The sequence below is a fragment of the Triturus cristatus genome, chromosome 5_2 (assembly GCF_964204655.1).
Source record: "Triturus cristatus chromosome 5_2, aTriCri1.1, whole genome shotgun sequence".
Classification (NCBI taxonomy): domain Eukaryota; kingdom Metazoa; phylum Chordata; class Amphibia; order Caudata; family Salamandridae; genus Triturus; species Triturus cristatus.
In genome coordinates this window covers 944,592,546-944,607,211 of record NC_140588.1, presented here as the reverse complement: position 1 = coordinate 944,607,211, position 14,666 = coordinate 944,592,546, and positions in this window count along the sequence as shown.

Below are 14,666 nucleotides of genomic sequence, written 5' to 3'. Positions count from 1 at the left end.
CCCTGCCCCCCCCCCCCTTTGCCCCTGGGTGTTGTTCTGACCTTCTGCGGCGTCTGCGTCGGTTCCTGTAGAGCAGGTGGACTGCTGTGAGGGCTGGGATGACACGTAGGTTCGGGTCCATGGCTGTCCATCGCGTACAGGTGCTCCTTGCGCGCGTCGTCCTGATTTCCCGGCAGTTTTTGGCAGCCGGAGAATTTTATTCGTGCGGGGTGACGTCGGTGCGGTTCGTACTTCCTGGTTCGTGAAATGCTGCCTGAAAGCGTCCCGACGTCACGTCGGCGCTTTCCCCGGATCACATTTGTATGTATATTTTCGTCGGTCGGTGTTTTGTACGACTCGTACGGAAATGGTGTTTCCGTGCGAATCGTACTTCCATGTTTGTAATGTTTTTTTCCCGGGTACGAGTCGGACGGAGAAAACCCTCCGACCGACGGTTCGTACCCGGTTTTTCCAGGATCAGAATCAGCACCTCAGTATCACGTTTTATGTCATCTGGAAGCACAGGTACAGAGATACCTGGGAATCCCGGGAACGGAATTTAGAAGAGTGTGGTAAATGGAAATCACACTGCAGAGGGTTACTCATCTGTTATCGTAATACTGAGAAGCTACGGAGGGCTGGCCGTATTACATTAGGGACTATATTTTTAAGAGTAGAGTATGAATGATAGCAGAGGGCCCACCTGTGAAACTTTGGCCTTACCCAAAGGAGGAGTATCCCTAGAGGAGTAACAGGTCCTGCCCGAGCTTAAGGGAAGGGTAAACAGTGATTTTTACTCGCAGTGACAGGAAGGAATTTTCTCTTTGTAGTGCGTGGAGAAACTATCTTTAGTTTAGTGGAGCAGACAGAGTAGCGCTGTTTTTACATTGTTACTAACAAGAATTTTATAATGAAAGACGAAAACAGACATTGTTGAATTGCCTTGTGAAGGGAGAGTCAGTAGCAGAAGCTGTACTGACATCACAGAGAGCCGCGCTGGTATTGGTGGAAGCAGTGGGCGTGAAAAAACTGCAGATTGTAAAGGGAGGGTCAGTAGAAGGAATAATTCTGACATCACTGGCATTGGTCAGACGAGTGGTTGTGTTGTAAGCTCTGATTGGTCAATAGACAGGTAGCATGCTGGTATTGGGTGAAGAAGAAAATACGTAGTGAGCCCTGATTGGTTAGTTGGTGTGAGACGCGCAGAAATTGGACGAGTATTGACTAAATGGTTTAGTGAGAACACGGAAGAGTTTTGGGATTTTGTCGAGTGAATTAGATAAAAGAACGAGAAAATGAAGCTGATAAATAGGATCAAGAATTTCTTGCGTGTAATAACTAGGAAGGGAATTCTTATCCCACCTCCTAAAACACCGGCTTCTTATATGATGATGGAAATTGGATATTATACGTGTGTATGGTTTGAAAATTGGGTGGAGTATACAAAAGATGATGGTGTCTTAGCTTTCCCTGAACATGGTACATTTAATGTAGGGATTCTTCAGAATTTCAGAAACAGGATGAATACATTAGAACCAAATCCTAGGTTAACACAGTACAAGGCGTTGGAAGAATGGGAAGTTGAGTCATTTGGGCACGAGAAATATAGAGGAGGCATGATAATCAATAGAGGTTTTTTACCTAGATACCCATTTGACACACAAGGAGATCAGATGAAAAGATGGAGAAGGGCTGTAGTAACAGAGGGTTTATATCCAGTATTGGTGGCTAATGAACAAGAAGGGAGCAAATGTAAGGAGAAAACACGTGGGTATAGCAGCGATAGGGTGTAATGAATCTGATGATGAGTTATTAGAGGACCTGAAGAATGCTTTCACATCGAGGCGGCTATGGAGAGTCCTGCCTTTGAGTAGCCAAAGGTGATCATAGCCCCTCCCCCCTCTGATGGAAGCCTTCAGTCAATGGTGGACGATTCATGCTGACAAGAAACGTGGGGAAAAATGTGGGGAAAACGCCGAGTTTTGTAACCGCGCATCGAAGTATTCGAAGTGCCGTAGCTACAGCTGTAGCTTTTGAGAGGTTGCAAGGACGTTGTTCAAACTAAAATACCCTCGCTACTGCTGGAAAAACGCAGACGCTCATCCAACCATTCCACTACAAAGCACAAGCACTCTGGCGGTAAGGATCTGGGGACCGTCTAGGGGGCTTGGTCTGAGCTGGCAGTAAAGGAGTAATGAGTAACAAGGCACAAGGCATGTAATTAGTATAAATATTGTACACACTCACTGTACTGCAAGAATTCAGAGATGGTTGGCAGTTTTTGGATACTGGGAGAAAACTGGGTCAAAAAAAGCTAAAAAACTGATTAAAAGAAGAGGAAGCGAATGAGGAGACTCAAGGCGATAGTGCTGTGTCATTTTGAGCCGACTAACTAAGAGTGTCGGTTCCGACGGGGCGCAAAAAAAAAAAAAGGGTGCCAGAGGAGGGAAGAAAGGAAAAGAAAAAAGAAAGGTGGATGGGAAGAAGGAAGGAGGATACTAAGGATTGTATATTAAGGTTTCACAATTAAACTAATTGATCGGTTGCCTGATTTTCGGGTATATGATCAATTAAGATTTAAGAAATTTGAATAAGATGGGGAGGCATCTGAGACAAGCTAATGCAATAGCTAAAGTGGATTCCACAATGGCGCTGAAAGTAAAAAAACGTATGATGCAAGTAAAAGGCACCTTATCTCCAGCTAAAGCCCTTACTGTAGCAAATACGTCAGCTATGAATTCAAGTTCTGAAAGTTCTATAGAAGACATCCCTGAGACGATGTCTGAGCTACAGCCCAGGGGGGAGGATTCAAATCATGCAACTGAAGTAACCAAAGTAATTGAGGGACCTAGAGATGGAATGGGTCAGACCTGCGAGTCAGCTCCAGGGAGTGTGCCAAAAGCCGAGTTAAAAAATAGCAAAGATTATCCATTGTTTATGAAAAAAAGCGCTCAGCCTATATCGGACCAAAATGTATTACATTTAAACACAGCACTACCAGTGTCACCAGGGGAAGATATTCCAACTAATTCCCTGGAACCTGTATATGTCTCTCCATCCACCCAGGTTTTAGTTCCAGCTTTGGCTAGCCCAGTTCTTCCTCAGTTAGTTTTAGAAGGCCAGCGGCAAGGACACGGAAATGTATTGGTCTCATCTGACCAGCCTTTGCTCCCTGAACATTTGTCTCCTGTTAAAGTACTAAACCAACAACTGCTGAATTGCCCTCAGTCCCAAGAAACCTCTCGGATAGCAGGAGAGAGGTCAGATCAAGATCAAGTGGCCGACATTGAGGGAAGGGGCTGGCAGGACGTGGAAGGTTTGACTACTGAAGCTACACAGCAGCTCGAGATAAAGACTTTGCTTAATCTCATATTGGATGAGATTAGGGCAATGAAGAAGTCGCAGGAGAATGAGATAGCTGCTCTTCATCTTCGTTTGGAGAAAATCGAAGAATCAGTTGCAGGAGTTCCTGCAAGATTTCAGGAAGCGAATCTCAGGATAGTTCATTTAGAGGATCAGATGAGCTCCATGATTCAGAAAATCAATTCTGCAGCCTCAGATAAGGCAGTATTCGAGAACAAGCTTGATGAACTTGAAAATCATTCCCGCCGATCTAACCTGTGGATTGTTGGAGCGCCTGAAGGGATTTCATGGGTGGAAACTTTTATTAAACAGAAAGTACTCCCAGATTTTTCCGGAGACCTAACATTACCATGGGCGCATCGGGTTCCGGCACATTCTATTAAAAAATGTTGTACTTGTTTAAAGGCCAGGGAGCTCAGGCATCGATTGCACAGCAATCTAAGTTAAGGGTGTTGGTTAAGGGAAAATTCCACATGTTTTCATGAATAGAGGAGGCACAGGATTTATTGAAGGAAATTTCCGTTGTAAAGTGAATTTGTGCCTTCATGGTTTTGTATGATGAGCGGAGTACTGTATTTTTCTTTTTCTCCCTCTTTTCTCTTCTGTACAACATTTGGGGGGGAGGGCCAGATCATCTAGGGTGCAGGAACAGGGTACCCCTTTTAGTGAAGGAGGGGGGATGTGGCTTGTGGGGCTTAAGGGGATGTCCACATTTCTGGGGTTGGGTTGCTGGGGTGGGAGTGAGGATGGGGTAGAACTGGGAATACTAAAAAAGGAACAGGAAAAATACACATTGATCAGAATTAGAATCGTTTTACATGGAAATTTTGGGAGCTGTGGAGGAAATCAAATAAAATGGGGCCGAAAATGCAGAATATAAAAATTGTCACTTGTAATGTTAATGGGTTACTTAATTCGTGGAAAAGTGGGGCTATCTTAAACTGGATAAATGCCCTCTCGCCTGAGATCATATTTTTACAGGAGACACATTTTAGGACTAATACTCCAAAGATGCTACTTCCAAAGAAATATCAGCTAGCATATTTTTCTTCTGCCAATGCAGCTGTGCGAGAAGTAGGTATTGTGTTATCTAACACTTATGACTGGCAGGTCAAGGAGGTTCGACGAGATGGGAAAGGCAGATGGCTATGGGTTCAAGTTAACCTACAGGAAATACTTCTCGATTTGCTAAATTATTACAGTCCTATTGAGGACGATACTGAAGCACTGGGCCAAATATATCAATTAGTGGCACAAATGGAAGGGATATTAATTTTAGGAGGAGATTTTAATTTTATTACGAAATTGTCATTAGAAACATCTAATAAAACAAAGCACCAAATAATAAATATTCTAGTAAAAGATTTCTCATTAATAGATCCCTGGAGGCAGGGTCATCCCAGTCTTTTACAATATACTTGTTGTTTGGCAAGATATAGATCAGCCTCCCGACTTGATTATTTTTTATTAGATAAATCAGTAGCCAATGGTCCGGCAGAAATATTGGCTAACTCTTTTTCAGATCATTCTCTAGTTTCATTTACGTTGAGGTTAGATATAGCTGTAAAAAAAAGGGCCAGATGGCAATTTGTCAAATCTTTATTACATGATATTACTTGGATGACGGAAACCAAAGGGTTTATTAAGGAGTTTTTTGAGTTTAATTTAGATACCACCCCTTTGTTTATGGTCTGGGAGGCATTTAAATCCACTCTTAGAGGTCGAATTATATCTTATAAGGCAAGGATAGGTAACCAAAGGAAAGATGTTGAAGATGCTAGATCAAAAGCAACCCTAACGGATACCCCAGAACTCATAAGAAAAGAACAACTTCAAGAATTAGTTAGAGCTAAGGAAATTTTAAAGGATTTTTTTCTATCAGAGGAAATAGCAGGGAGTAAGGCCTATCAACAAAAAATATACGAGGAAAGTCAACAGATTGGTAGGTTTCTGGCTTGGTCCACGAAATCTCAGAAAGCTGCTCAAATAATTAGTCAAATTAAAAATTCAACAACTGGTATATTGGAAGACGATAAGTCAATAATTGCTGAGGTTTTTTTTAGCATATTTTAATTTATGGAGAAACACAAGTTATAAATCAGGAAGACTTCTTGAATTATTTTGAAACACTAGAGCTACCATTATTGTCACAACAGCTTCAGGAAAAATTAAATGCTCAGATAGGCATTGTTGAAATTCAATCTGTATTAAAAAATATGCCTAATGCTAAGGCCAGTGGAGGGGATGGGTTTCCCGTGGAAATATATAAGGCATTCCAAGAAGAATTATTACCCTCTTTGGTAGAGTTTTTAACAAGATTAAAGAAGGTATAGATATTCCACTAAGTTTTAAGGAATCGGTATTAGTTGTTTTTCTCAAAAAAGATAAAGACCCTACTAATCCTAATTCTTACCATCCTATTAGTCTGTTAAATACAGATTATAAATTGCTCATGAAAACATGGGCGAGAAGGATAGCTCCTTGTGCAGAACAATTGGTGCATATTGACCAAAATGGTTTTATCCCAGGACGTTTGATGGCATCTAATACATATTATTTAGTTCAAGCCATTGATTATTTTTCCATTAATAAATCTAACGCGGTAATTATGATGATGGATGCCGAAAAGGCTTTTGATTTGGTTGATTGGATGGCCTTATTTTTTATTTTGGAATCATTATGTTTTCCGTTACAATTTGTACAATTGTTAAAAGTTATATATAGCCATGAGGAGTCTAAAGTCATTATTAACGGTCTAGAAGCAGGTAAAATTAAGATTAAATGTGGCACACGCCAGGGATGCCCACTATCCCCTCTCCTGTTTTCATTGTTCATTGAGCCTCTTGCTATCAAAGTTTGTGAAAGCTTGATGATTTTGCCTCCAATTGAGGGGATGGCAAAAATCAAGCTTTATGCGGATGATATTATTTTATATCTAAAAGCCGGTGTAACTAATATACAGAACACTCTAGATGAGATTCAGAGGTTCACACAGGTGGGCGGATATAAGATCAATCAAGCGAAAACTGAAATATTTAACTTTTAATGTGATTCCCTCAGATATTCCATCATCCATTCAGTTAAAACCATTGCATCCAGTCAGATACTTGGGGATATACGTTACAAGTGACTTTGGCCAATTATTTACCTTGAACTATATTAGTACGCTCACGAAAGTAAAACAATTATTAGATAAATGGTCCCTGTTGCAATTATCTTTAATAGGGAGGATATCGATGATTAAAATGTCTGTGCTCCCATTGTTTTTGTTTCTTTTTATTAATCTCCCTTTGAAAATTCAGAATTATTATTTTAAGGAATTAGATCAAATAAATAAAAAATGTGTCTGGAATAGTAAACATCCTCGGGTTAAAATGGCCACATTACAATTAGATGTTACATCAGGCGGATTGGCACTTCCACACTTTTCAACTTATTATCAGGCTTCGTTAGTTAGCTTACTTTCTCAAATGGGCCAGGATAAGTCTGTCTATGATAATTTTCTGATAAACAAAATGTTGAAGGAGAGTACTATAAGACTTCCTGCGTTTTCACGGCTGGCGAAACTTCCCAAGAAGTCCAGATATAAGGTAATATTGATTCTAGCCGAAAGAACACTGTTATTTTTTAAATCACAAAGTATTCCGGCATTCCATGCATATACCGTTATTCAGGATTCTGAAGTAGGTGGTCTGAAATTCTCTAAAGGGCTCTATCAGGTCTGGCAAGAATCAGGTTTTATACAGCTCGGGGATTTTTATAATCATGAAACATTAATCTCTTGGGATATAGTTCAAATGCAAATCATTACAATGACCACTGCTCTCTCTCTGAGTTTTTTACAACTGGTGAATTTTCTTAAAATCAACTATTCACTGCTGGGCGAAACTACACATCAAATTGTTAAACAAATGGCAAACAGAATGTTGGGGGTCGGCAATTGGTATTGCCTACTTCATCAAAAGGCCCACTCTGATAAGATTATTACGAATGAGTTACAAAAAATTTATTCTGAGACAGGTTGTAGGTTTAATGTTAAAGAATGGCATCAGCTCAGCGAATTAGCAAACAAAGCTCTCAGAGGTGCAAATTTTAAGAGAATGAATTTTTTGTCAAGATGATTGTTGTATTATACACCCCAGAGATTATCTAACATGTTTTTAACATGTCCCAATCGATGTTTCAGATGCAGTAAACAGGGTGAGGGCAGGCAGGTACATATTTTCTATGAATGTAATAATTTACGACAATTTTGGCAAGGGGATTTTGCTGAAATCTCTCAGATTTCATCTGTAACAATCACCCTGGTGCTATTTGGTTCCTCGGGCGAGGTAAAAGGTTTACCAAAAAACCAGCAGTATTTTATATTGATTTCCATTGCTGTAGCTAGGTCATTGGTTCTTCAAAATTGGAGAACCGTTAAACAATCGACTATTGAGCATTGGTTCAATAAAAATGGTTTGGACTTGCAGATTCGAAGAGGCCTATGCCAAACGTGTAGGAGCAAGTGCGAAATTTAGGAGGATCTGGAAAAAAAATTCTCCTAATCTTTCCTAATTTTATACTGCACAATGCACTTTAGGAAATGCTGGATTATCTACGAAGTGATTTGAGATATTTGTTGTTCCCAGAATCATATGTACTCTGTATCAGTTTGTTTTTTGATTATGATTATGATCACATCAGTCATAATATAAAATCAAGGGAGTGTTCTTAGATAATCCGCAACTGGGAAAATGTTGCTGTATACCAGACAGATTGTATTTATTATTAACTGATTGTGTAAAAGATTCTCATGATAATTATAATTTTTGTTGATTTTATCAAAATTCTTTTTGATATTCTTTTGAAAGTAATGGTATTCTTGGCTAATTATTTGATTTCATGTGCCCTTTTTGATTTATTAATTGGCTGATTAAATTTATTTTTGTTTTTTCCTGTTCTCAATAAAAATAAAAGAGTTATTAGAGGACATTTTGATAAAGAGACCTCCGCCTTATCAGGAAAGTGCTAGACATACAACTCCAAGTGCCTCCATAATGGGAACTCCATTGGTTCCACAAGTCCTATATGATCCAACAGTTTTTCAAGAATCTCAGGAAAAAGAAAGGGATGCATTGAAGAAAACCAAAGAAGAGATATTTCAGAAAATAAATCAGTTAAGCTTAAATGCGGAAGTACTGACAGTACAAGTAATGATCGGTCCTGTTATTCCATTGCATGGTGATAAACGAAGTGCACCGAAATCCCAAATTGTGGCAGCTTCACAGAATAGTGCTAGAAAGGAGATAGTCATGGTAGACAATCAAGTTAGTGAGTGTGAGTCGAATGTTTCATTAATGAATCTCCCAAATATTGACGCTGTGACTGAAACCCCAAAGAGAATGTCGTCCACAACTGAGAATGTCGTCCACAACTGTGAGAAGAAAAGTACCAACTGTCACTCCAGTGGCAGGAAGTTCTGTGGATTTTTTCCAGAAGATCTAGAGGAATGGGCAAAAGGATTAGAGAAGAAGGAACACAAAACTATAGATCTAAGCAAGTTAAGGGTGGATTTAGAAGAAATGATCATTGGTACAATAGGTCTTGATAGACTAGGTTCATATGAATATGAAGAGTTGCTGTTTCTGTGTAAAAGCATAACCTGGAGAGCAAAGAATTCACATGAGAAAATAGCGGAAGTAGCCATAGAATTTGGAATAGACATAGAAAGGTCAAAAGTACTGCAGAAACTTTATAGAACAGAATTTACTGAAAAAGACTTAGAAAGTTTGAATGCGTCAGGAAGGAGATTTCAAATAAAGGAATTGATACAGCTTATGAAGAAATGGGGAGATGCAGATCGATGGAGAAGTAGATGGACTAAGAAAAGAGAGGAGGCAGTTGCCAAAGAGTTATCTGCATTTCCGATGAGAGAAGTGGAAAAGGTTGAAAGGATGTGTCCGATGAGAGAAGTTGCAGGTGGTGGATATGTTCATGTTCCATGGAGTAGACACGATATTTTGTCTTTTACATATGACTTCCCAAGGTTGAGAGAAACATATCGAATGGTACAAGCAGGTGGAGAGATTTGTGAAGGTCACAAAGGTTTTGTGGTAATGATTTGGATGGTCTGTTTGATATAGTGGTACCAAGAGATTTGTGGACAGAATGTAAGAGTACATTTTATTGGCCCACTGAAGACTATCCCAGAGATGCAATAACAGGTGCACCCTCAGAGGAGGTAATGAAGAAGTATAATCAGGTGATTACTTTCCTGAAAGGGGAAATTCCCCCTAAAGAAACTGATTGGGTTAAAATAGATAGAACGACTCAAGAACCTAAGGAGTCAGTGCATGCATATTATGAAATGTTACTCCAGGTGTTTAAACAGTATGATTCAGCAGCATATGCTTTGTTGGCAAAGCAAGCTGATCGAAGACATTCTGAACTATGCAAAATACTGCAGTGATGGCATTGATGCAAAGCATACAAAGTTAAAGGAGAAAATTATGTGGGCACAAGTGAAGATAGCAGAATGCCAAGAAGCAAATTCAAGTTCTCAAATTGATAATCAAATGAATGGACAGAATCAGAGTGGTCAAGTTCTGAGTGAAAGTAAAGGAAAAGGAAGAATGAGTAGAGAAGAAACGAGAAAGAAATATCCTTGTCATGGATGTGGAAAGTTTGGGCATTGGAAAAACGATTGTAGAAACATTAAACCGTATAATGGGGAAAATCACATTTTAAATCCACAGATTCAGAATGCGGTGATTGTGAATCAACAGCAACAGCAGCAAATAGTTATTTCTCAGTTCCAGGTGCCTAAAGCCCCTTTGCCCAACAATGTGAATGCTCAGGTGCAGAGATACAGTGAGAACACCGGATTCAGAGGAGAAAGTGGTAAGAATATACAGACTGTTGAACAGTATTGGATGCAGAGTGGTGCAGATGAATCAGGAATGTTGCAATGACGAGGCCTGAGGGAGGAGGAGGAGTGCGTACTTGGTGCATCCTTGGCGGTAGAGCAGTCAGGTCCATTTATTGATGGGAAGGTTGAGGGCAAGGATATCACTTTCCTAGTGGACACTGGTCGTCCCGTTCTAGTGAAAGAACAACAGAGATCCCAAACCTACCCCTCTTGGGAGAAACTATCCAAGTTGTAGGAGTCTCAAATAAGCAGATTAGGACCCCAATCATGAAACCAATAGAAGTGAATATTGGAACTTTCAGAGATATGCATCAATTTGTGGTATGCGACCCAAGTCCAGTAAACCTATTAGGTAGGGACTTGTTGTTCAAGATGAATTGCACCATTTTTTGTACACCTGATGGTGTGGCTTTTCAAACTCTGGATGAAGATGTAGCTTTCAAGAGGATGCTAGCTAAACAGGGAACAGAAGTGGATGAGATGTTTTCACTCCTTACTGAAAGTGATTTACCAAAATGTTGGGACTTAAGAAGCCTAGTGGAAAATATAGAATAGTGCAAGATTTGAGGAAAATCAATAAAATAGTAGTACCCTGTTGTCTGGTAGTACCGAACTCTGCAGTGATTCTTTATCAGATACCATGGGATGCTCATTGGTATACTGTGATTGATTTGTGCCAAGCATTCTTTTCAATTCCATTACACCCAGATAGCCAATATATTTTTGCCTTCCAGTTTGAAGACCGTGTTTTGGCATGGTGCCAAGTTCCTCAAGGGTACACAGAAAGTCCATCGATATTCAATCAGATTTTGAAAAAATGGTTAGAGACATTGGTAATGCCAGGAAACTCAGTTTTGGTTCAGTACATTGATGACTTATTGGTAGCATCAAAGACAAGAGTCATTGACACAATAGCTTTACTGAATCACTTGGCAGAAGGAGGACACAAGGTGTGCCCGGAGAAATTAAAATTTTACAAACAAGAAGTTCAATATCTTGGATATAAAATAGAGAAAGGAGTCAGAAAGGTGAAACCAGAAAGAATAAAAGTGATTCGACAAATGAGTAAGCCTAAAACTAAAAAGGAAGTGCAAATAATTTGGGAGTGGTTGGATATTGTCGTCAATGGATAAGTGGATTTTCACTGCTGGCAAAATCTTTAATTAAGGGTAACACAAAAAGAGATGACAGACCCGGTTGAGTGGGATGATGGAAGTGAGGAATCATTCATAAAATTGAAAAGTTGTTTGTGTCAGGCCCCAGCTTTAGGCATGCCAGATTATACAAAAGAATTTGCATTGTTCTGTTGCGAAAGAGAAGGGTGTGCACTTCCGGTGTTAACCCAGAGGCATGGATTGTCTCGACGTCCTGTGGAATACTTCTCTGCCACCCTTGATTGAGAGGCTGCATCATTACCTGGCTACTTAAAAGCAGTAGCAGCTACTTGTGTGAGTCTGGAGCAAAGTGAATCGATTGTGATGGGACATCCTGTCAAAGTATATGTGCCACATTCAGTTGAGATTCTCTTGACAAGGACTCATACACAACATTTGACCCCTAGTCGGCTGACTAAGTATGAAAGAATAATCTTGAGTGCTGAAAATGTAAGTGTGACGAGATGTACCATGGTACATCCAGCAACCTTGTTGCCCGACTTCTAGTGTGAGCAAGTGAAAGAGGAAGTTGATCATGATTGTTTGGATGTGACAGAGATGTGTACAAAGCCAAGGCTCGATCTCTTTGATGTTCCTCTGGAAGATTCAGATTGTGTACTGTTTGTCGACGGGTCATGTTTGAGAAGGGAAAATGGAGAACTGATGTCTGGCTATGCTGTATGTACTGTGAAAGGCATCATAGAAGCTTCTTATCTAAGAGGAGTCAAATCGGCCCAAATAGCCGAATTGTTTGCCTTAATGAGGGCTTGTAAAATTGGGAAACAATTGAGAGTAACCATATTTACGGACAGTCAATATGGTTTCGGGGTTGTGCATGATTTCGGTCAATTGTGGCTACAAGGGGATTTTTGACTTCTTCAAGATCTCCTATGAGAAATGGCAAAGATGTTAAGGAACTATTGGAAGCCCTACAATTGCCAAAAGAAATTGCAGTGGTCAAATGTGCCACACATAAGTCAGGAAATGATTATGTGACATTGGGTAATTGGTATGCAGACCAAGTGGCACCATTTTGTGCAAGAAATACAATGTCTTTGAACAGAGGGATGGAAAAATAAGTTACCAATTGCCAACAAATGTTTGTCTCTGCCTTTGAAACATGGGATAAAGTGAAACAATTACAGGATGTGGCAGACATGAAAGAAAAAGAACGCTGGATTAAAACAGGTTGCACAAGAAGGGCTAGAGATGAAGTGTGGGTGTGTCCTGATTCTAGACCAATAATGCCAGATAGCTTGTTGTCACAAATGGCTAGGGTGTATCATGGAGTCGCACACGTTGGGAGGGATGCCATGATCAGACAAATGTGGTTTAATTCAACGTTCAGTATAGTTCCACAGAGCCTGTGCCAAAGATGTTTGACTTGCAAACTACAAAAATCAGGAAGGAAGACAGTGGTTAGTTGGGGAGAAATTGGAAAATCAGAGGGACTATTCACGAGATTGCATTAGACTTCATCGGGTTGCCACCTTGCAACGGGTTGAAATATGTCCTTGTCATTGTTTTTTTTTTCCTCGATGGGTAGAAGCCTATCCCACAAGAAGAAACAACAGCCTTACAGTTGCTAAACTACTGTTAAGAGAACTTATACCAAGATTCGGATTTCCAGTCACTTTTGAATCAGATAGAGGACCTAATTTTAAGAATAAAATAATTAAACTAATTTGTGAAACTTTCAAAATTGAACAGAAGTTACATTGTGCCTACTGACCTGAAGCTTCTGGAGTGGTCGAGCAGCTAAATGGCACAATAAAATCCAGGTCAGGAAAAGTGTGTTCATCCACTTCACTGAAATTGCCTAATGCTTAGCCTATTGTATCGATGAGCCTCAGAAGCATTCCTGATCGAAGAATAGGATTAAGTCCTCATGAAATCCTTATGGGAAGAGCAATGAGAAAAGCATTTATACCTGGAAACAAATTGATGAATATAACTGATTTGAGATTGGACTATTGCAAAGGGCTGGCTGATCTGGTACGTTCTGTGTCTCACCAGGATGGAGAAGATCCAAATGCAGCACAGCCAAATCAAGCTCATGATTTGTGTCCTGGAGACTGGGTCATGGTAAAGAAGCACACGAGGAAGTCATGCTTGGAACCCAAGTGGAAAGGACCTCATCAAGTCATATTGGTCACGACAACAGCAGTTAAGTGTGCTGGGATTCTGAATTGGATCCACGCCAGTCACACCCAAAGAGTCCCAAGTCCACTTGATAGACCAGAACAGCAACTTGTAGAACAAAGAAAAGAACCAGAAGCTGAGAGTTGTGAAGTTGAAGAAATCAGAGAAACAGACACTGAAGAACGCATTGATGACAAACAACCAAGTACAACAAGTCAAATCGAGTGTGCACCAGTTACTGGGACTGAAGAATCACCGACCGGAGGAGAAACTGCCTTAAGGCGATGTGCCTTTCAATAGCTGACAAATAGATCACGGACGGTTTTACTCATAACTTACGGGACTATCAGAGCCCCTCTACAATTACTTATGCCCTGAGGAAGCCCCAGGCCAGCAGGCCACGTAATGGGTCAAAACACGTGTTGGCTGTACTTTTCTGTTGCCCAACCATGAGAAATTATCAATATCCTATGCAACCGCAATTAAACAGAATTTACACTGACTCAAGACCGTTCTTCATGGAATTTTCCTACGCAAACATTAACAAATAATTAAGATTTGTCCTGACACCCTCCTAAAACTGGGACTGAAGTGACTGCTGTAAAGACCAGAGGAGAGCTTGAACTTGAAAGAGTAGAACGAAGTGAGCAAAATCCAGAAGAATCGGCTGCAGAAATCCCAGATTCAGCCCAGTCAGAAATAGAAGAAGAACTCTTTGCAGAAAACTCAGATCAAATTCAGTTACAAGAAGAGAAGGACTGTTCTATTTTACTGGTAAGTTGCAATATTTGTCTATTAACATGGATTTGGTATTTTCTGAAATTCCCATTAGAAGAAATATGAATTCTGTGCTTAGTGCTTGAAATGCAGAGTTTATGGGAGAATTCTTTCTAACAACTAATCCCATAGACACTACATACGCACACAGAAATAACCTAATATGCCTCTTGCGTGATGAGGAAAAGGATTTTCTGAATTTAGTGGAAGAAAGAAGGCAGGATTTTCACAAGAAAGCGGTAGAACAAAGGTCTCATATACCTCCATGGGCTTCTTTAGAAGGGGAATATAAGAAAGGCAAGGCTCATGCTGCAATGTCCCTGTACTTGGCAAAAATAGGG